The sequence below is a fragment of the Cavia porcellus genome, unplaced genomic scaffold (assembly GCF_034190915.1).
Source record: "Cavia porcellus strain 051 isolate PalLab524CR breed Dunkin Hartley unplaced genomic scaffold, mCavPor4.1 scaffold_1, whole genome shotgun sequence".
NCBI classification, from domain to species: Eukaryota; Metazoa; Chordata; class Mammalia; order Rodentia; family Caviidae; genus Cavia; species Cavia porcellus.
In genome coordinates, this window is record NW_026947484.1 from 55,244,282 (window position 1) to 55,265,051 (window position 20,770).

The window sequence follows — 20,770 nt, forward strand, 5'->3', positions numbered from 1 at the left end:
TGGACATACAGGATTAAAATAATCATCCATCAAGCTCTGTCTCCTAAATGTTTTCCTTTGACTTTTGGCAGGATCTCCAGCCTGAGCCTGTGCCAGCTGACATGGGAACTCTGAGGCCTTCAATTTAAGGATTTGCAGGATTGCTTGCAGTGGTAAGATTTAAAGATACACCAACGAACAATGTTAAATTTTAGTTGGAGCTGACTTTTTGTACTGGATGTGAAATGAAATTGTTTAGGTGTAATTTTCTTTGCTCATGACGGGTCTCCATTCAATTATTTTGCAAAAAAAAAAAAAAAAATGGCAGTAAACATAGCCACAATTCATTACGGACGGTAGTATTGTTCCACCTGGGTAAAAATAGGGAACCTAAGTACCCTTTGGATTTCTTGCTTCCTGTTCAGTTGGAGTAAGTGGAGGAAATGGTTTCCATTTTGGAAAACAAAAGAGTTCCTATTCAAAGGAGATTCAGTTATCAGAGTGCAGGGGAACAAAGCATTTGAGATCCATGGGGAGAAAGGAAAGGGAAGTGACTCTTTTTTTTTTTTTTTTTTAATTCCCTTGGTGGCAGTCATGTCCTTCACTTGGGTCATGGAGCTTAGGCTTGAAACCAAACCTGTGGTAATTAAGCAGTTTCCTACAACGAACTGGGTCTGCCGCTGATGGCAGGAATCTCTATGCTGGTCACTCACTGCCAGCAGAGGGACATCTGTGTGTTATTACCTGACTTTCCAACAGTGAAGAGATTGCCTGGCAAATTGTACGCATGGAAGATCACTTTTGCAAAGCCAAGTCTTCATTCTGTCCTCTGTGTATTCATGTGTATGCATGTGCTTACGCAGTCTCAGATCTGAGGTAGAGATACAGTGTGGAAAGCAGTAAAGATTAACTCTTTAGATCTATTATAGGAGCAAACACAGTATCTGGGTGTTTCCAAAGCACAGTGAAACCATGCCATAATATGGTGAAGCAGAGTCAAACAGTGGTTTCTATGGGTCTCATCTTGTTAGACTTTGCAGGCCAAGCTCAAGAGGAACACCCACCCCACTATCAACCTCAGATGGAGCCAGGTCCACTGGTGGAGCCAGATCCTCTGAGCGCTACAATTTTATATAGTTCCTGATGGTGTCTTGAGTGTTCCTTTTCGTGTGCGGTCTTGCAGCTGTCCTTGGAGAAACTGAACAACATATGACTGCCAGCCACCTGATTTGTGTGTTTCTGCATCCTTGATGCTCAATATCTATGAATGTTGAAAGGTGGATTTTGGCAGTTCTGCATTGACCTTTAACGTTAAATTGTTCTCCTCCAGTCATCCTATGGTTTTCTTCCCTTGCATTTGCTGTAACTTTAAATTTAGCATCCTGTATTCTCAACACCCATTGATGGAACAATGGGAGCATCACGGTAAAATAGCCTAGAAATGCATCACTGAAGTGGACACCTAGTGCTGACAGCATAGCTTCGTATTTTACACCTATGAACAGAATTCCCTGGGAAGGGTATTTGTGGTCAACCTGGGTAACTTAACCAGTCTCTCCCTCCAAATAAAATAATGAAAAGAAGAGCGTGGGATGTGACTGAGACCTTACCAGGTTCCAGTCCCAATACCACCAAAAGCAAAAACAAAAAAGGGGGGAAAAAGTGAATGAGCATGTCATAGGCCAGTATAGTTTCTTTATTTGTGATTATTCCATTTTCCTTGAAAATTAAGTAACTCGCACTTGAATTTTGTGTTGATTTCATGGCTTGGATATGCTTTCCAGAAGCAGCTACCAAAACCTAGTTCTGTGCTCGGTTACAATTTCCTGATTTATATACAGAATTTAAGTAAGTATCTTAAATTAGAGAGTCATTAAGTCTCAAATATCAGAAAGGCCAGAAATAAACAGAGACAAGGATTTTGTTTTAGTCCAAGAGGGTGAGAAATCAAACAAAGAAAAAAAAAAAAAAAAAAAAACATGGATATGATTGACCATAATGGAATCGTCACTTGCTAAGGAAGTGATTTTAACTCATTTCTGGAGCGCAGCTGTTACCTGAGCTCTGTATGTCAACAGATATTTTCTGTTCTCAAGCACAAAGGCTACCAGAGAAACTCCGTACATCACGCTAAATGTATTTGTGTCATTGAGGATATTTCAGGATTTTCTTGAAAGTAGCCTGGAACGTCTCATCTCTTCAGAAAACCAATGACAGTACCAGATCCTGTCACACTGCTCAGGCCTGAGGACCCTGGATCAGGTGAGGATGTTTGAGGAAGAATCCACTGATGAACAACAGAAGAGCAGAGATTCAAAAATCTGTCAGCCTTGATCCAAATCCTAAAGCTTTAGTTGGAACTACATTTAGCTAAAGAAATTTTTATTACTTTTGCCTCCCAGATCTTAAATATCTCTTAAATGCCAGCCCTTCGATTATAGGCTATAAAATGAGGTTTAATATTAACTCTACTTCTGCATAAATTTACCTGGAGATAAGAAAATAAGGGGAAATACTTTGAGAATATTAAGGTCACTACCCAGGATTTAGCCTTGCTAGGGAATTTGCTGTTTATGTATAGCCCTTCTTTCACTTGAGTGTTATGTCATAGAAACGTCTTCAGTCCCCTGGTCTGGGTCTTCAACATTGAACAAAGGCTTGGATTTGCTCTGAGATCTTGTATCTGGTTTTTTTCATTATTATTGCAACAAAAGTTGCTGAATATAACTGTCCCTGGCTAGCGTCTGAACTATCCCTGGTGTTGGTCTAGCAGTCCTACCTAAGGAGAAGCATTTGTGGTACAATCTCTGTGTCATAGTTTATGTCAGTGGCCCCCAAGCCTCATGAATTATGGGCTGGACCAAATCTAGCATTTTCGATTGGCTTGTTGTCTAGCTCTTGGATTGGTGGTGTGAGTGCTACACCCGCCTAGGGATGGGGCCAGGATATGACATAACAGTAGAAGTTCTGTCTCTCTCTTGCTGGTTTGCACCTTGCTGTTTGCAGCCAGCCATAAACTACAGCCCAGCCATGCTACCCTGCCGTGGAGCCAGCTGAGTATGGACTAAAACCTCCAAGAACTGTACGAAATCAGTCTTTCCTTCCTTCATTTTTGGTGTTGGATATTTTGTCCCAGCAATGAGGAAAAAGTAACTAAGACACCCTGTTAGCAAGAGTGGAGGAAAGTGGTTGATCTTTGAGGTGCCTGAGCTGTTCTTAGACCTCATCCCTCTTTTCAGATGTAGGTTTTTTGTTTTCTTTTTTTTTTTAACCAAATCAAACTGTTTATCTCTCTGCCCCTTATCTTCTCCACCCCCTCCAGTCTCCTTTCTCTTCTCCTTCATACATCAGAAAGTCCTTTGCTTGTTTACAATTTATTTCTTTCCCTATTGACCCACAGCTCTCTGTTTCCATAAATCCTGCCTTAAGTGTTTGATCTGTTAAGACAAATACACCCCCATAGCCCTGAGTTTACTCTCTAACTGTTTCATTGCGAATGTTGTAGATAATCAATATGAACTGAGGAGAAATGTCTTGGGTCAAAAAACACAATTTACTTGAATACACTGTCATGCTTGCCCCTACTAAAAAAATAAAAAGTGTTGTTTGTCCTTAACGAATAAAGCAGTTACTGTTAGAAAACGTAACTGAAATAATAAACAGGAGATTCTAGCAATTATATATGACACAGAAAATTGAATAGCCCTCCCAGTTCATCTACTAATGTTAGGGGCAATCAAGGACTATGAATAATGGATGAAGTTAAGCATAGTGGTCCAAATTTTTATCCAGAGAACAATGTTATTGTAATGAGTGTGGGGCAGAGAAATTGACTGATTTGTAAAATACCAACCATCAGTGCCATCTGTTTCCTCTTCTAGGGGTAAAATTTGCATGCTTATCTGGGTCTACCACCATCCACCCTGATGGTTCTGTTTCATAGTCCTAGGACTTCCAGTCCATGAACCATCAGCTGCACCTCCTATGACAATTCAAACCTCTCCTCATTTCCAAAAATTGTTCTCCCAAGGTCACAAAATCACTAATGGCCTTTTAAACCTGGCTATGGTTCCTTTGACCCTCACCTTGGACTCTAACTTGAACCTTCTTTGAGTATTCTGTGAGAGTAACCAAAGCAAATGAAGAAAAGAATAAAGTTAAGGCTGGAAAATGGTATCATTACGGAGACCCTTTACCCAGATTTCCCTATCAGCTGCAAAATTAGTTTTCAGTCATCCTAGTAGATTATATTCCTTAGTGACTTGGTGAACCAGTTTTCTCACAACCTAGCTAATCCGAGCACTTTTTATTTCGAGTGTTCCCAACTCAAAAGGCAGTTCCTCTTTCCCATCACTGACCTCTGCTTATTGCCAAAGTCAAATTGGAAATGAGATATAATCAGCAAAGAGAGCTCCTGAGGATCCTTCCCAGGAATGGAATCATGAAACTATAGGAGTTGATTGAAATTCAAGCAGGGTCTCCAAAATCTCAGCCGTTTTCATTTGCATTTCACTGAAGCTCCAGAAAACTGCAAGTATTTTCTATTCTCATCACCTACTATGACTTACTGCTGATCAAAATAACCCATGCCTAACAATAGGAACCAAAGAACCACTGTATCTTCAATGGTCCCATCTATCACTCTGACATTTTTGGTGTAATAAAGTCAAAAAAGAGCGTGCGTCTTTTATTTTCAAGTTTTGCATGTGACAAAATGTCATTAGGGTACAGTGACTTGTGGAAAAATTGGAGCACACTGAAAACCTCTGATAAAAAGCAATCTTTGTATCGCCGAAGGATTCTTCTAAATTGAGGGGGGAGTAGAAAAGAGTTTTTAATATTGTCTGCTGTCTTATCTACTGTCTGCAAGAAATTCTAATTAAATATCTGAAGAGATATCACAAAAATACATGGCCAAGACACAAACATGATCCTGCAAAAACACTTTTAAGAGTTTTGAAATATGTAATATTTGCTTGTTTTGGAATGGAATGGGCAAGCAGAGATGAGAAGCATAAATTATTGAAATATACCGAACCTTCATCCTGAAAACAGACAGGGGGACATCCTCTGGCTTTCCATCCTGCGATTCGTTACATGCTATATCTTTGAGACTTCACTGTGTGTGTGTGTGTGTGTGTGTGTGTGTGTGTGTGTGTGTGTATGTGTCTGTGTGTGTGAGAGAGAGAAAGAGAGAGACAGACAGACAGAGAAGAGACCAAGAGTAGGAAGGAAACATCATCAAGAGTGAAACTCTTAAAGATTACCTGAAAGGAAAATACATACCAAATATGTATTTCCTTATGGATTGACAATTAGTGCTAAGATTAAACATAGTAATTTTAGCAAAGCATTGTGATCCTAACACTCTGAAAGAATGAGGCAGGAGGATCATGACTTTGAGCCCAACATGGATAACTTAACAGCAATCTTGTCTCAAAAATAAGTAAACGAATAAAAAATAAAGGGTTACAACTTAGTGTGATGGTCTTAGATTCAATCCATAGGACTATCTCTCTCCTCAAAAACATTAGAAATTTTGAAAGATTTGCTTTGATTTTTAATGTTCTGGATTGTTACTGTACCACCAGGACAAGTACTGTATCTTTGTTTTCCCCAAAATCTGGATTTCATAAGCAAAAGTCCTCATAGTAAACACTGACATCTCTGTATATTAATTTTCTATGTGAAGATAGTGACAGCCTTCTATTGTTTATTGCCCTAATCACTGATATGTCTATTTTTGTTGATTCATTCATTGATCAGATATTTTTTGATCAATCATCTACTAGATATTTCTAAGAAGAGTTTTATGTACTGGGGATATTGAAGAAAATTAAGCAGATAAAAATTTCTGTATTCATGGACGTTTCCATCTAATGGAAGCGAGAAATGATAGACAAGATTAAAATGTTTAAAATATAGAGCAATTACCTGTCAAATATATATATATATATATATATGATAATAGAGAGAGAGAGATCAAAGACCAATATAGAGGAGAAGGTAGAAAATGTGTGTATGATGGGGGAAGTTATGGTTTGTGTTTAAATGACCCCTCAAATCTTTATACAGCCGCAGAGGTGGCTGAGTCTGGCATTTGTAATTGGTTCATTGTCTAGTGCTGGAATTGGCAGTGTGAGTGTTGTACCCACCCAGGGGCAGAGCTAAAATACAACATAAGGGAGAAAGGAGCCCTACTTTCCCCTTTTGTGCTTTTTGCTCTTGTTGCCTGGGGCCACCATGAATGGTTGCCCTTAGCCACACCACCCTACCTTGCAGCCAGCTAATTATAGACTGAAACCTCCAAAACTGTAAGCTAAATAAACCTTTCCTTCCCTAAATCTGGGCATCAGGTATTTTGTCTCAGCAACCAGAGAAAAGTAACTAAGCTAGGGTGACCCTTCCATAGGGTGGCCTAGTAGAACCTGGGTAAGTGGGCTGGGAATATAGCTCAGTGGTACAAGTCCCTGCCTCGCAAGCATTAGGTCATGAGTTCAGCTCCTGGTACACACACACACACACACACACACACACACACACGCACACAAACACACACACACACACAAAGAATTGGACAACCTTGGTAAGTGCCTTCTTTACAAAGGCCAGGAAGACCAGGAAGGCACAAGCCAGGAAGACATCTGGGAAAAGATCTTCCTAGGCAGAGAACAGCAGGTATAAAGGCCCTAAGACATGAGAGCACCTAGCATATTGGAAAATAGCAAGGAGGCCATTCAGGGTGGATCAGTGTGAGAGAGGGAAGGATGGAAGGAGAGGAGCTCAGGGCTCATGTGGAGCCGGATGGTTTAGGATCTTGATTGCATGTTGAGCCTGGCTGCTCTAGGGTTTGGAACAGAAGCGCATCATAACTGATCTGATTTATTTTATACAGGGATCATGCTGGCTGCACTGTGGGGACTATGTTCTAGTCTATTTGTGCTGTTAAAAAACAACACCATTAACTGGGTAGTTTATGACCAGAAGCTCTGGAAACCAAGACAGTTAATAGCAAGACCCTGGCAAATTTAGTGTTTTGTAAGGGTCCCCTTCCTGATTCACAGATTGCGTCTCTTGTCCTCCCATGGTGGAAGTCTCAAGGAAGTGCCCCAGGATCCCCTTTACAAGGATGCTAATCCTACTCACGGGGATGTCCCCCTCCAAGGACCTAGTCACCTAGAGGCTATGTCTCTTAACCCCATCGCCTGGGGAGTGGGGAAGGGTAAAACATTCCAACCATAGCAGAGTGGGAGGAGACCCGCAGGCCAGCAGAGAAGGCACAGGTGGGCGGATGGGTGTGGAGGCTGCTTCTGTGATCTGTAAGGGAAGAGACTAGGGACCTATGCCTCCCTACAGAGAATGGCCCGCACCAAGTGCTTGTCTTTAGGAACAGGGCAAGTGTGGACAGGTGAGCAGGTGTAGTCATGGCCATGCCTGGAAGTTCTCGATTTTCTACCAGATATCAAGCGCTCGAGGTGGCAATTAGGCACAGAGATGGCCCCTGATGGAATTTATGAGGGTTAGGATTCTACCACAAGAATTCACCAGAAGATGAAAATGTTTTCATACCTCTCTATTAAACTGATAATCTAAGATTACGAGTTGGTGACACTGTCCCCTCTTAAATTTTCAAGGAGAGGAGAGATGAGGCTGTGGCAGAGCTCCTTTCTCCTGAGAAAGGAGATGAAGGTCCTGGTGGATCTTGATAACGTTGTAGGAGCCAGGGTGGGAGGAGGAGGGATTGGGAAGTGAATCACTATTAGAAAAGGAATATTTGCAATTGAGATTCTGCCAGATTAGAACCTATGGACCTCTCCAGACCTCCAGCGAGGGTCCCTCCTGCAAGCTGGCTGCTCCTGAATTCCTCCTTGAGAAACTTAGAATGCACACAGGGACCCTCACCTTGTTGTGGCTCTGCACTTGGTGACACTCTCTTGTGACCTTTGCCCCAACTGTGTCCCACTGAGCTGCTCATAAATCCTCCTTTGCCTCCTCTAACCTGTCCCCACTCTCGATGCAGTAAACACATGACTGTCCCTAGGTGGCCTTCTCCACTTCCAGCCGGAGTTCTTCATTCCCTAGCGTGCTTCTGGCCCACAGCTTTGCCCTTGAGGCTGAGGCAGCTCAGGAAAGTTAGGAGACTTTGCAGGTTCCAGTGACCACCCCCTTGAGCCTGTCCTGTCTTCTCACAGCTTCATAGAGTACTTTTGTTTTCATATAATAGGTATGCAGTTTCAAAGTGTGCAATATTATATCTCAATCTCTGTTCCTCTGCACATCGACAGAACACAGAATGTTTACCAACATTTCAGAATCGGGAAACAGATCCTGCTCAGTGAGCAACAGGAGCTCAGTACTGCAGTGATAAAGAGATGCACTGCGGGGAATTTCTTTGGAGGCTGAAAACCAGAGGACAGGGGATTTGAAACTCACTCTGTCCTGTTTGGACTCTCTCCTGACATACAGCTGTGATATAAATGGCTCCGCTTCCCCTCACCCACCCTGAGGAGTGCAGGAGTGAGCTATGTATGGAAGGGATGGCATGGTGTATGCACGGGAGGGGCCCTTCCTGCGGCCTGTCACACCCTGGGACTGAAATGCAAGTGGTCATTAAATCGAACGACCCAAGCCTACCATTTCTGAAAAGCAAGGCTGTTTTCTGTTGTGGCCTTAGAGGGCAGCTGTTCCATTTTCTGATGGAAAGAGGAAAAACAAATGAAGATAGGAAATAGAGACCGATGGCATCAGGTTCACAGTTAAGTGTGACGCAGGCAGTCAGTGGCACCGGGGCTATTATGATTCAGAAAGTCGCTGCTGTTTCTCCTCTTCTCCGACAGTGTGGAGACACTGCAAGGATTTTAAGGTGCTCTATTTCTGTGCTTCTTATGAGAAGCAAATGCTATCAGTCAATGAAGAACACATGATTTAGATGAATGAACTTTTCCTAGCAGGTAAAATTATTCATTGTTCATTCTCTCCAGTGCAGGTGGTTATTTCTCTGCTTCCTTTCCAGGACAAGACTCAATCTTGTTACACCCTTCAGCCTCCCTTGTTTCCGAGGTGGTGTGATGCAGACAGGAGGGCGTGGCATGCGAAGCTGGTACCGACATCCTCACTTTGCCACATACCAGGATGCAATGCCATGCAAGTTACAGAAAGGCTCTAGTATCTTCTGTTTCCTAATCACAGAGGTGCCTTGTTTAACTCCCATAATGTATTTCAAATTAAGTGCTCAGCACTTTATAAATAGCAAGTACTCATTAAATACACTGTCATAATTTTTGTCTAACATCTACCTCTTGGTTTCTATGTTCTCTCCATTTTTCGGCCTAAGGATTTATTCCCTCCACTCCACCAGTGGGTGTGTGTTGTGCTAGATTAGCTTGGAGGCTGGAGTGGGGAGGTGTCAGGAGCCTCTCGTTTAGATAAGGAGGATCCGAAGCGAAAATGCCAGTGACATGCATGGCGTATGTGACAAAAACTGAGTATTTCTGGCCTTGACGGGGAAGATGGGAATCTGGATGTCAGCTGATGATATAAAGTTGTCATAAGCCAAACTGCTGGTGATGTCTGCAGGATAGCAGGCTACTGAGGGATGAAATAGTGCTGGGGAGTCTTTTCTAAAATCTAGCAATCAGTTTAATAAAATGTGAAGCTTTTGTTTTCATATAATTAGAGGTATGCACTTTCAAAGTGTGTGAATATGTTAATCTCTGTTGCTTGGCACATAAGCAGAACTCAGAAGGACATTTCAGAATTGGAAAAACAGAGCCTGCTCAGTGAGCAGCAAGAACTCAATACTGTATTGATAAAGACATGCACTGTTTGGTAATTTCTTTAAAGGGTAAAATCCTAAGGACAAGCAATTTTACACTATACTGTCCTATTTCTCTCTCTCTCTCTCTCTCTCTCTCTCTCTCTCTCTCTCTCTCTCTCTCTCTGTCTCTCTCTGTCTCTCTCCCCTTCTCCCCTCCCTCCCTCTCCTCTCTCTTCTCCCCTCTCTCTACTCTCCTCTCCACATATGGTCAGAGTTTTCCATAAGACATCACTGAATTAATGATAACCAAGCTTCATAACCACCATCTTTAATAAAATCCATAGCAAAACACCATGTAGTACAGAGTTGAAACAGATGAGTTTCCAAGCTCAATTTCTTCACTGCTGCTATCTTTTGGAAAACAACTCTCTATTCCTTGTTATTAGGGTGGCAGAGAGAAAAGAGAATACATTCTGACTGTGCTGTGTCTTTTTGGTCATCTTTTCACGCCCCATTAGAGGCTTTACACTACATTTGTATTCAGACTTTATTGTTTTTCTGGTGCTAGAAGAAACTTCAATGAGGACATGATGAATGTCCATATTAAATTGGGCTCCCTCCCCTTTTCAATTAAGTTCATTTAAATTTAATTCTGTAATTTTGCTTCAGTAAACCATCTGACTCCAGATGTTGGATTCATGTCTTCTTACTTCTGTTCCCACATAATCGTACCTGTAAAAGATTTATAGCTGCAAGAGACACTTGGCAACCTTTTAAGATCATTTTCGGCATATGTTTCATGGATGACTGATAACATGAGCAATTAACAACCCAAAAATGTTGCTGTGCTCCCCAGAACATTTTTAATGGGATAAGTTATTTTTATTAGCTTGAACTTTAAATAAATAATCATCATAAAGGAAACATTATCCTCAACATAAGGCAGCTGAAATGGAAGGCCAGACCTCTAAGGAAATCAGTAAGTGTGAAAATAAAGGACCCATAGGTTAAAGAAGCTGTTCAATGAGAAAGATAAGCAAAAGAGGAGATGTGGCCTTTTGCTGAGATGGGGGGTTGGAGGAAGGGTTCCTGGGCTTCCCTTGACTCTGAGTACAGGCCTTCCAAGGTGGCCATGCCAGAGCATATAGGGGAACCTGTCTTTTAGTTACTTTTTACTCTTGTTGAGACAAAATACCTGATACCCAAAGTTAGGGAAGCAAAGGTTTATATCTTACAGTTCTTGGAGGTTTCAATTCATACTTAGTTGACTACAAGGCAGAGTGGAATGGCAGGGCAGCCATTCATGGCTGCTGCAAACAGCAAGTGAAAGCAAAAGCAAAAGAGAAAGACTCACCTTCTTCCTACTGTGACATCATATTCTGGCTCACCCCTTGGTGGGTGTAACACTTACACCACCAATCCAGGCACTAGACAATGAACCAATCACAAATGCTAGATTTGGTTGAGTCCATAATTGCATGAGACTTGGGAGCTACTGACATAAACCATAACACTGGCCACAAGTCTCGATTGTCTGTCCTAAGAGTATGACAAGAAAATAAAAAACAGAGACAAGTATAGTAACGCACCAATAGCTGGAAAGTCATCTCTGGATGAGTCTTCCTCCACTCCCTAAGCAACCACTATTTATTAGGTGTGTACAGTGATAGGTGGGCTGGCAAGGGATTACAGTTCAGCAGAAGACTCAAACTCCAGAGGGCATAGATGATCCTGTGCTAAAGAGTATCTTGTCCTGGAGTATAATCCTAGATAATTTTATGCTTAGAAGAGGCAATTAGAAATCTCAGATGGGTGGTACCAGTAATCCCAATTCTCCATTTTATCCCATAGGGAAATATGCAAAATTAGCCATTGTGAATTTATGATTCCCAACAAACCTGGTACCACCTGCTTTGAAGACTAGGATTGGAAGGTCTCACTGGTGCCTGTGTGTACTCTTAGAACCATTTAGCAGCCTTGGGAGTCTACCACTCAGAATTCCTCCAATGATAAGTGATTTTTTACCAACACCTTCTGTCAGGCATTCTTAACCAGGAAAAGGATTTTACTAGGAAATAGCCTTCCTCCTTACAAGAGTTGTTTGAATGCTTACAATTGTTCTGACTCCACCTCCTCGCTTCCTTAGCCAAAGCATATCTAATAACATACTTGAGAGCCCACCTGGGACTTGCCTAATGAAATGTCTAGTCCTCATCAAAGGAACATATACTACAATTAAACCTTTAGATGACACACTAAAGAAAAACAGCAACTGCGAATCTGCGGGATAAAGGAATCAACTTTTTTCCTCGAGTGAAAAATTATACTTCATGTTTGGGATATACTAGAGTGTTTCTTGATGTATGGGAAATACTTACCAGTACAATAACAATTAAAGTATGGATTTTTCCTTTTTTGCAGACTTTAGAATCTCAGCAAATAAGTTGTAATTTTATTCTTTTGTAGTCTTGTTTTGCAAGATGAGAATTTGTGTGTGTGTGTGTGTGTGTGTGTGTTGGGTGTAAGGTTATGCCTAAAAACGACTGAAGTTTAGAATGATTTCCCATTGTTCTTTTTGCTTTGAGCACTAAATAACACAAAAATCTCTTAAAAACAACACTAATCTTGGAGATCAGGCAAATATTTGCCTGTAAGGAACAGACAAGGGACACAATTCCCTGCTCATTCCTAATATAAGGAGACAAAGTCATGGGATGGTTTTGTGCATCAGAAGGTTTTGCAACTATACTAAATTTTACAGAGGAATCCAGCAGTGGCCTGGGGAGACCCAATAGCATCAGAGGCAGTGGATGGCACACAGCATGTATATAGCTAATAGATCATCAGTTTACTCAGTGCATTTGCTCTAAGAGTAGTTGTACTAAGTGGCAGAATACATGCAAAATGGTTGTCTAGAAGAGTTCTTGGTGACTATTTTCAAATACTTCTGGTATCTGCTGGGAATTAAAAATACATGTCTACCATGGGAACATAGAGACAGGAATTTAGAGTACAGGTAGAGATATAAAATATTGCACACATTCAAGATAAAAGGAGATGGTTTTGAAGTGTGTGTTCAGCTGCTTCTATAGACTACTTATAATGAAATAAAACAGTTCAATAGAAACAATTTTGATCCATCTTAAGTTGTAAGCAAATTAGAGTATATCCATTGATAATTATTTGGGAAATAAGTGCAAAGTGTAGGAGATACTGCCCTCAATTTACTTATGTTTTCATTTTATTTGTTCATCTGTTCATGCACTGACAATATGCTGAGTGACTCTGGGTACAAGGCTAGGGGTAGAGTCAGGCATGGTGGTGCATGCTTTTAATCTGTGCACTCAAGAGGCTGAGGCAGGAGGATTTTTGTGAGTTAGAGACCAGCCAGAGCTGCAAAGTGAGCTCAAGTCCAGCCTGAATTGCATAGTGATCAACACATACACAACTAGTACACCCTTCTCCATCTCTAGATCCCTTCCCATTTGGCAGAAGCCTGTCTCCCGATTTTTTGACCACAGCTTACTGGACTCAAATGGTAGAAGGACCATTTCTTCCAAGTGTTCATAGACTCTGAGGCTGTTTTGGAACTGGAAATGGATTTCTTTTCTTCAATGTGTAATCCAAAGTCTCCCTTCTAATTTCCCAGCCCAATAAACACCTGTCCTAATTACTCTGAATCATTCTCTGCTGGAGATTTTTTTTGTGTTTATTAGGTATTAGCAGGTGTTTCGTAATAATTAGGAGGGAATACCTATTAGAGGCTCCTTAGTTATGCAATCTGTACTGATAAACTTGGGCTTTGTCTACTGGCTGCAGTCCTTGAATGCTTTTCTGCAACGTTTTTGTTAGATTCCCAAATTGTATAAACACCCAGGTTTTGTATTACCTAGGATAGTTGAGTGCAATGCATTTAATGGTGATTTTGTTTTATTTTGTTTGATCTTGCTGTCTCATGGTTCCCTGTTTTATCACAAGAACATGCAGGGCCTCTGATGCAGAAGAGCAAAGCACAGTAGATTCAGTTTGGATAATCAGTATCCACAAAGAAGTATTTGGATTAATTGGTCCAGCTCTCTTCTGCCGCTCATGTGGGATACATGAGATTGTTGTCATTTTAGAGGGAAAGATAGGGCCCTAGGAGCATTGCTGGCGACAGCTTTCTTCCCAAGACTTGCTAGTTAAAAATCATGGAAACACAGAAGGAAATGTCTGAAGATAGATTTTGGTCTTCTATTAACATTTTCTTCAACATATAAAAGCACTTCCCTGATGTGTGCTTCCTGCAGCGTGTACAAACTCAAACTCTCTCTTGCACACATACACACATAATACCAAATATTTTTCCCCAAGTGGAATCGAACACCAAAAGGAACTAGTTTTGAATATGTTTTATAATATGCTAAGCACTGCTGTGATTTTTATTCTTATTGCCATTGTAGCAATGAACTGTATAAATTGCATAGTTTTTCCCAGCCAGATACAAGCCATAAATCTAAAGAGAATCTTTCCCATTAAGAAACATAATGATCATTTTATTGATAGGCTTTACATGGTAGAAATCACATGCATCTTTATATGGATTAAACTGTTGTAAAAAGAAATTAATAAGTCAGGTATCAAGTGCAATTTCAAATACCAGTAGGGTGTAATAAGACATATTTGCATTTTCTTTTGTAATGGTATTGAAGTAAGATCCGTTTTCAGTGATAGCATCGTTTCATTTAATTTAAAGACATGACATTGCAATTATCCACAGTATAAACCACTTTATAGGAGAGAGAGGAGGCACTGATGGAAATCAGCATTGCTCGAAGTGTACTTCTTGGGACATGAATGACAGGAGATATTGTGCAATGAACAGTGGTCCACTGGTCACTAAACCTCAGAAACCCCAGACCCCACACATGCTCTGTCGTGGCTCTCTGCAGTCTGGGGTGGGGAGCAGAGCTGGGGGACGTTGCACTCACATAGAAGCACAGCAGTAAGTGTGAGCAGTGGCAGGCAAACCGTCACCACTGCAGTCTAATACTGTGTTCTAACTCAAGAGTTTCCCAAACTAGCTGCACCTCTTCCTCTCACCTGGTGTGCTTGCATGGAATTATGATCCCATGAAAACCACTTTGGAGAACATTGATCTCTTGATATTACCCTTTATTCATAAATGAGTGTATTTCAAAAAGAGGAGGAAAGGTACCAATGTGAAAAGACACTGTCCGTGGCATTACATGCCTGTTGGATTGTAGCCTGCTCCTTGCTATATGCGACCTTGGAGATAGGATTCGACCTTGCCATGAAGTGGGGACACTGTTACCTTTCTAACTCACAAGGCAATGTTGAATCCAAATTATAAGACATCCGGTGCTTCATAAGCCCTTATAAACTGTGACCAGTCCCACCTCTCGTTTGTGGCATGTACCATCACCATCACCACCATCACCAACCACCATCATCATCACCGTCATCATCACCACTATTGTCATTGTTATTTTCATCATCATTACGCACTCTAGGAGCTGTGCCCAGAAACAAAAGAAAGTCTTATCCTAGAGGATCTCTTTCCAATTTGCCAAGCCTCTCTGGGGAAGCTGAAAAAGAAAAATTGCATAGTCTTCTTAGGGAAAAAGAGAAATGAAATAGGGTAAGTGAAACAAGACAATAAAAAAATTGCCTTCAGACAAATTACTCTAAAGTAGCTCCCCAGAAATGGCCCAAGAGGCAGATGTTTTATCATGTTATACAAGAGACTTACCTTTAAAAAATACAGAAAAGGAGCTGAGAATTATTAATAACCACAATAAATAGGTGATTTTGGTGGAAAATGGTCCATCTATCCTCTCATATTGCCATAGAGAAAAAGAAGCACCAATAAATCAATCACAGAGCGCTTACTTAGCATGTATTATTCACGCAGCACACGGGAGATAGAAGAATTCAGTGGGCGCATGTTAAAGGCCTTCCAGCCTCATTGTGGAGCAAATGTGAGCATAGGGTGTAAAGAGACGTGAGTCATTCCCAGCTCTGCAGAATGCCAAAGCATTTCTAGTTACAACTGCAATCTGTAATTCCGTGAGCAAAAGGTGTCCTAGCAATTAGAGAGGTAGGAAAGTCTTCCGGTTCAGATCTGGGCTTGGAATGGCCTTTAGAAATGGGTAAGATGGAGTCTGAGACTCTGGCCTGCCCTGAGTTGGTATTATTATGTACAGTGTTTATTGCAGAAACTCAGACACTCGATATGGGTGTGCTATATAATTAATTGGATGAGTGGATTGAAGGAAGACTCTGGAAGGCTGGTTCCAGGGAGATAATGGAGCCTTGCCTGTGAGGACCAGAGCCAGTGCTGGGGGAATGGGGGAAGGCTTGTTTCAGGGGACAAGCAGGCCTGGGGCCACCCTGATCACAGAGGGGGAACCTGGGCATCATGTGACACAGTGCTGAGTACCAGAGTTGTCACCGAGTCCCGGGCCGCCCAGGTCCTGGCTCTTCAGCTCACTCAATGTGACAGCAGGCAAGTTGCTGACATTTCCTAAGTTGTTCCACACAGGGGTGTGCTGTATTGTTAGTGTTTGTGGATGGTTAAATAAAGGTGTAGGAAGTTAGTACAAGAGGAAGGAGCTCCCAGGTCTTGTTAGTCATCCTTATGGACATGAGTCAAGGCTCCAGGAGGCTGGGAACTCATGTTCCAACAGGCCGATATGAATGTGTAAGAAGGGTGTTATTCAACTTAGATTTTGCACATCTGTCTCTACTGCACACTTCATGGTGAGGCAAAGAAACAGTCATATAATTGTGCCCGGACCATGAGCACCTAGATGTCCCAGAGACAGCTACATGAGGACAGACGATGCTATCCCGAGCTGACTTGGGTTGTGCAGTGTGGTCCAGGAAGTGGGCTCTATCCCATCAAATCCACTGGTAACTGAAGCAGTTCAAGGTTGCTTTAAGATTTCCCCCCACCGTGTTGTTTATTATGATCTTGGGTAGTTTTGAGGCTCACAGTTGTTTGTGACCCACCTTAGCCAGGCGATGTCCCTCACCAGATGGAAAGTTGGTGTTTGGGGACTTGGAAGTAACTGAGTGGCAGCACATGGTGACTTTCTCTTAAATGTTGGCATCTTTAAATGATCCATCACATAACACTGGCAAAATGTCTTTCCTACACATTGGTTTGGGCACATCATGTGACACAGGTCCATATCACCATATTGAAAGGGAAAGGAGTCCCACTGTGCTCCAGGCTGGTCCAGCAGCCACTCCTGGGGAACCTCATAGTAAGAGTGAGGACCTCGCAGTGAGAGGGAGGACGCTACAGTGAAAGTTTCCATTACTGACTCTCCTTGGACTTTGGCATTCAGTCTTTCCCATCTTTCTTCCCCATTTTGCTCCATTCTCCAAAGAAACTCCTTCTCGGTAATCAAACCATTTTCCATGAAGGAAGTGGGTGCCTGACTGTGAGCACAGATTGAAAGGAGCCTCACAGTGTGCCCTGCACCCCATTTCCCCTGCCTATTTGCTACAGACCCCCGCAAGTCCTTTGTGTGTGCTTTCTTGCCTGTGATCATCCGGGCAGGAATCTTCCTGCTTTGGCCTCTCATCAGGAAAAGCAAGTTCCTTGTGCCTCGTCTGGTACTTTATGTGAAGGTAGGCAGGAGGGCAGGAAAGAAAGGACAGACACAGCATAATGTGGGCTGAATCCCTTTCATGGCAAGTGCCTAGAAATGCTATGGAAGAATGACAAGATGGGAGCATGTGAAAAATGGTGAGAAAACCAACAGCTTCCAGTTCTCCTCAAGGCTACACCTGGTTTCCACAGCCCCTGCTCCCACCTCAGGTCCCCACAGGTCCACAGAGAGCTCTCAAATCCAGGTGAACAAATGACCAGGCATGAAGATAGCGACAGAACTTTACAAATGTGTGTGTCTCTTCTGTGTGTTTGCTGCCTGTTACAATGCAACTTCTTCAAATCAGACAGAAAGGTACAGAACGAGAGTGAAAGCCATCTCATGGAGAGAATAGCAAGACCAGATCTGATCCTCCACCCTGCTCCATCTTCACCATCCCTCTTCTTCGGTGCCATTCGTGCCAGCCAGTGTGGATGCTGATGCCCGTGTGCCACCTGTCTGCCCTGAAGGTAGCAGCAACCCTGTGAAGCTCTGCTGGCCAGGAGCCCAGCCAAGGAGCTCTCTGGTGGGGCAGTCACATGAGCCAGTCCTGTCTGCAGCCGCTAACAAACTGTGACCTCAAAATACAGCAGACTGTCTTTGGACTCATCACAGCTGTTTTCATCATCTGCCTTAAAGTAAATGTTTCCCTCCTCGGAGAACACACATACAATCAGTCGGGCCCCTGGCTGCCTCTTTCAAGAGATGGCTACTTCTATGCAAGTTACTGCACAGGTCTTTAGATTCTTCCTTGAAATTTCTCAAGCTTTGACCACAAGGCTGAATATTAATTTATTATACTTCTTATATTAATTCAAATTGAACAAAACAGTAAAAAGAAAAACAAAATAAAATAACTTAAAAAGATATGTCATTCAAGTTAACATTTTAAAGCACAACTCAAGCGCAACACCACAGTTTAAACGTGGACTTTGCTGCTTTCCAAACATTGCTTAAGGCCAAAATGACCTCAAACCCAAATCTCTACCCCTTAGAGACATAATGTGTCCTTCTGAATATAATTTTCTCTCTTCAGTTCTTCCCGTCATTCAGCAAATCTGCTTTCTCTCACAATGATTCCAAATGGCCCACTAACCATATCTTTCTGGTTGGCAAGGGCTGGAGTCATGGGCTGGAGAGAGGCTGGGCTGGCACCACTGCCACCGTGGACACCAGAAATGATTCTGTCATCATCCCTTGGGATCCAGCAGAGATGCAGGTGACTCACACTGGCCCCAGCTCCAAAGCTACCCACCAACTGCTTCCTGTGTGATCTGGTTTGAAAATCCTCTGTACACACACACACACACACACATGAAAAGAGCACTGTAGAGTAGGGACAGTACCATAGAAAATGTCCCTGATACCAACACGTGTCTATGTGACAGAAAGATGTCTCACTGTGTCTGCTTGAAACAAGGGCAAGCACTGTAAATAGGTCCCTTCTTTATTTTGTGTCTTCCATGTATGCACAAGAGTTTACATTCACTGAGACAATATGGAGGTGTGTGAAAAGTATCAGTGGCTTCTTTTGTTTCTTCTGAATTATCTACACAGGCAACTGGCAGGAATGACCCATGGCTGGACTGGGGTGATCTTCAGGGGCATTCAACCATGTGGGAGGCTGCCCAACCATGAAAGAGGTGACCTCCTTTAGGAGGAGGAGGTCTGTGTTCACAGAAGCATCGTGAACCAAAAGGACTGGTCAGTGCCACTCTTGGAAACACTTGGCAGAAGAGCCAGCGTGCGCCCACAGCCCAGTCCAGACTCCTCTGCACCTCCCATCAGGGAAATTAGGGGAACTGTCAGCTCCAGCTCCATTGCCTGTGTCTCCCTTTCTTCACTGGCTTCCCCTGCTCAGGTTTTGTCTTCTCCTTGCCCTCCTCTCCATACAAGCTCATGTGTATGCATGTGTACATTTCAGGATTAGACACACACACGGGTATTTAATAAGTAGCTATATAAAAAGAAAAAAGAAAATTACCAGGAAACATGGCCTCCTCGGCTTGTTCCAAGATCGCATAACGGGGCAAAAGCAGTGCAGAGACCACAGGGCCCACCTTGGGGTGAATCCTCTCATAGTGCTCACTCCAAATCCCGAGTGGGTCTGGGCATCTCTCAGGAACCACTTCTTTTTTCCACATTAAAACAGTTCAGCTGGGAAAAACTGAAACTCAGATGGTCAAGTGTAAGTCTTTTTGGCTTCAACATATTTTTGAAATGTAAAAAATGATTTAAAACCATATAGTGAAAACATCAGTGCTTCATTAAAACTTATTTTTTCTTTTTGAAGATGGAGTAAAATGATTCACTTGTTATTTGTGCGCGAATTCTTCCAGCTTTTGTAGATCACTTGGAAACGTGACTCGTTCCTCCAAAATTTACCCGGGTTTTACTCCCGATATGGTACTTTGGTCAGAAGCAGCGGAATGTCACTATTTATAAACCATAAAAAACTGCTGCCATAAGTCCCAGTTGTGACAAATGCTCATGGTTCTTTTGAGACAGCGTCACTCTCTTCTTAATTATCCTCCTGATTTCTTTCACTAAGTTTTTTTTTTTCATGGACAGCACAAACCTAAGCTTGAATTAGACTCTTCAGTTATTTATATGTTGGAATAAAATAAAAGGCTTTACATTTTCTGTTCCACAGATGCACACCCAATACTTATCTCTTAGACGTAATAAAGGATACTTTATTCAAAACAGTAGATTGCTGTATGGAATGAAACCATAACGGTAGGGCATGACAACTTTTTATTAACTAGTCAGTATCTCCAGCTAAACTAATATGATTTTGCTTCCAAAGCATACTAGACTTTGGATTTTAATAAGAGTTGAAACATTATGTAGATGTTTGTATGATTAGTGTATGTAATGTTTCTTTTGTTGTATTTTATCAAAATTTTTCTGCGAAAACTTCAGTATTTCATAGATCACATACTTTTGAACTATGAGATGGGCTTCCTTCCAAAGCATACTAGGCTTCATCTTTTAATAAGAGTTGATCCATCATGTAGATGTTTGTGTGATTACCACACTTAGTATTTCTTTTGTTTTGTTTTATCAGAATTTTTTGTGTCAAAACCTCAGCTCAAATACTTATAAATCACACATTTCAGGACTAGGAGATGAGCTTTCAGAAACCGCATCAAATTACTGAACATTGAATGTTTGGCAAGAAATTAGGTGAGTAATCATCTCATGGTATTCCAACACCCCCAGGGAATCAGCTGAAATAAGAAATAATAGGTGGAGGTGGCAGAAGGTGAGAGAGAAGGGCAAAGTGAAACAAGGCAACCATTTAAGTATCTAAATAATTTAAGGTGGTGGCAGTGTAAGTCTTAAGAGAGAAGCGATGGACAACAAAAAT

The 20,770-nt window shown here is 41.9% G+C and overlaps 1 protein-coding gene across 1 annotated transcript in view; it reads left to right on the forward strand.

Annotated features, from left to right (window-relative positions):
* The window catches only part of Sema6d (semaphorin 6D), a 559,259-nt gene that overhangs the window by 197,576 nt on the left and 340,913 nt on the right, over window positions 1–20,770 (forward strand). Inside the window, exon 2 of the mRNA XM_063248202.1 lies at window positions 72–152. The gene's annotated coding sequence lies outside the window, so the exon portion shown is untranslated. The remainder of the gene's footprint in view (window positions 1–71; window positions 153–20,770) is intronic.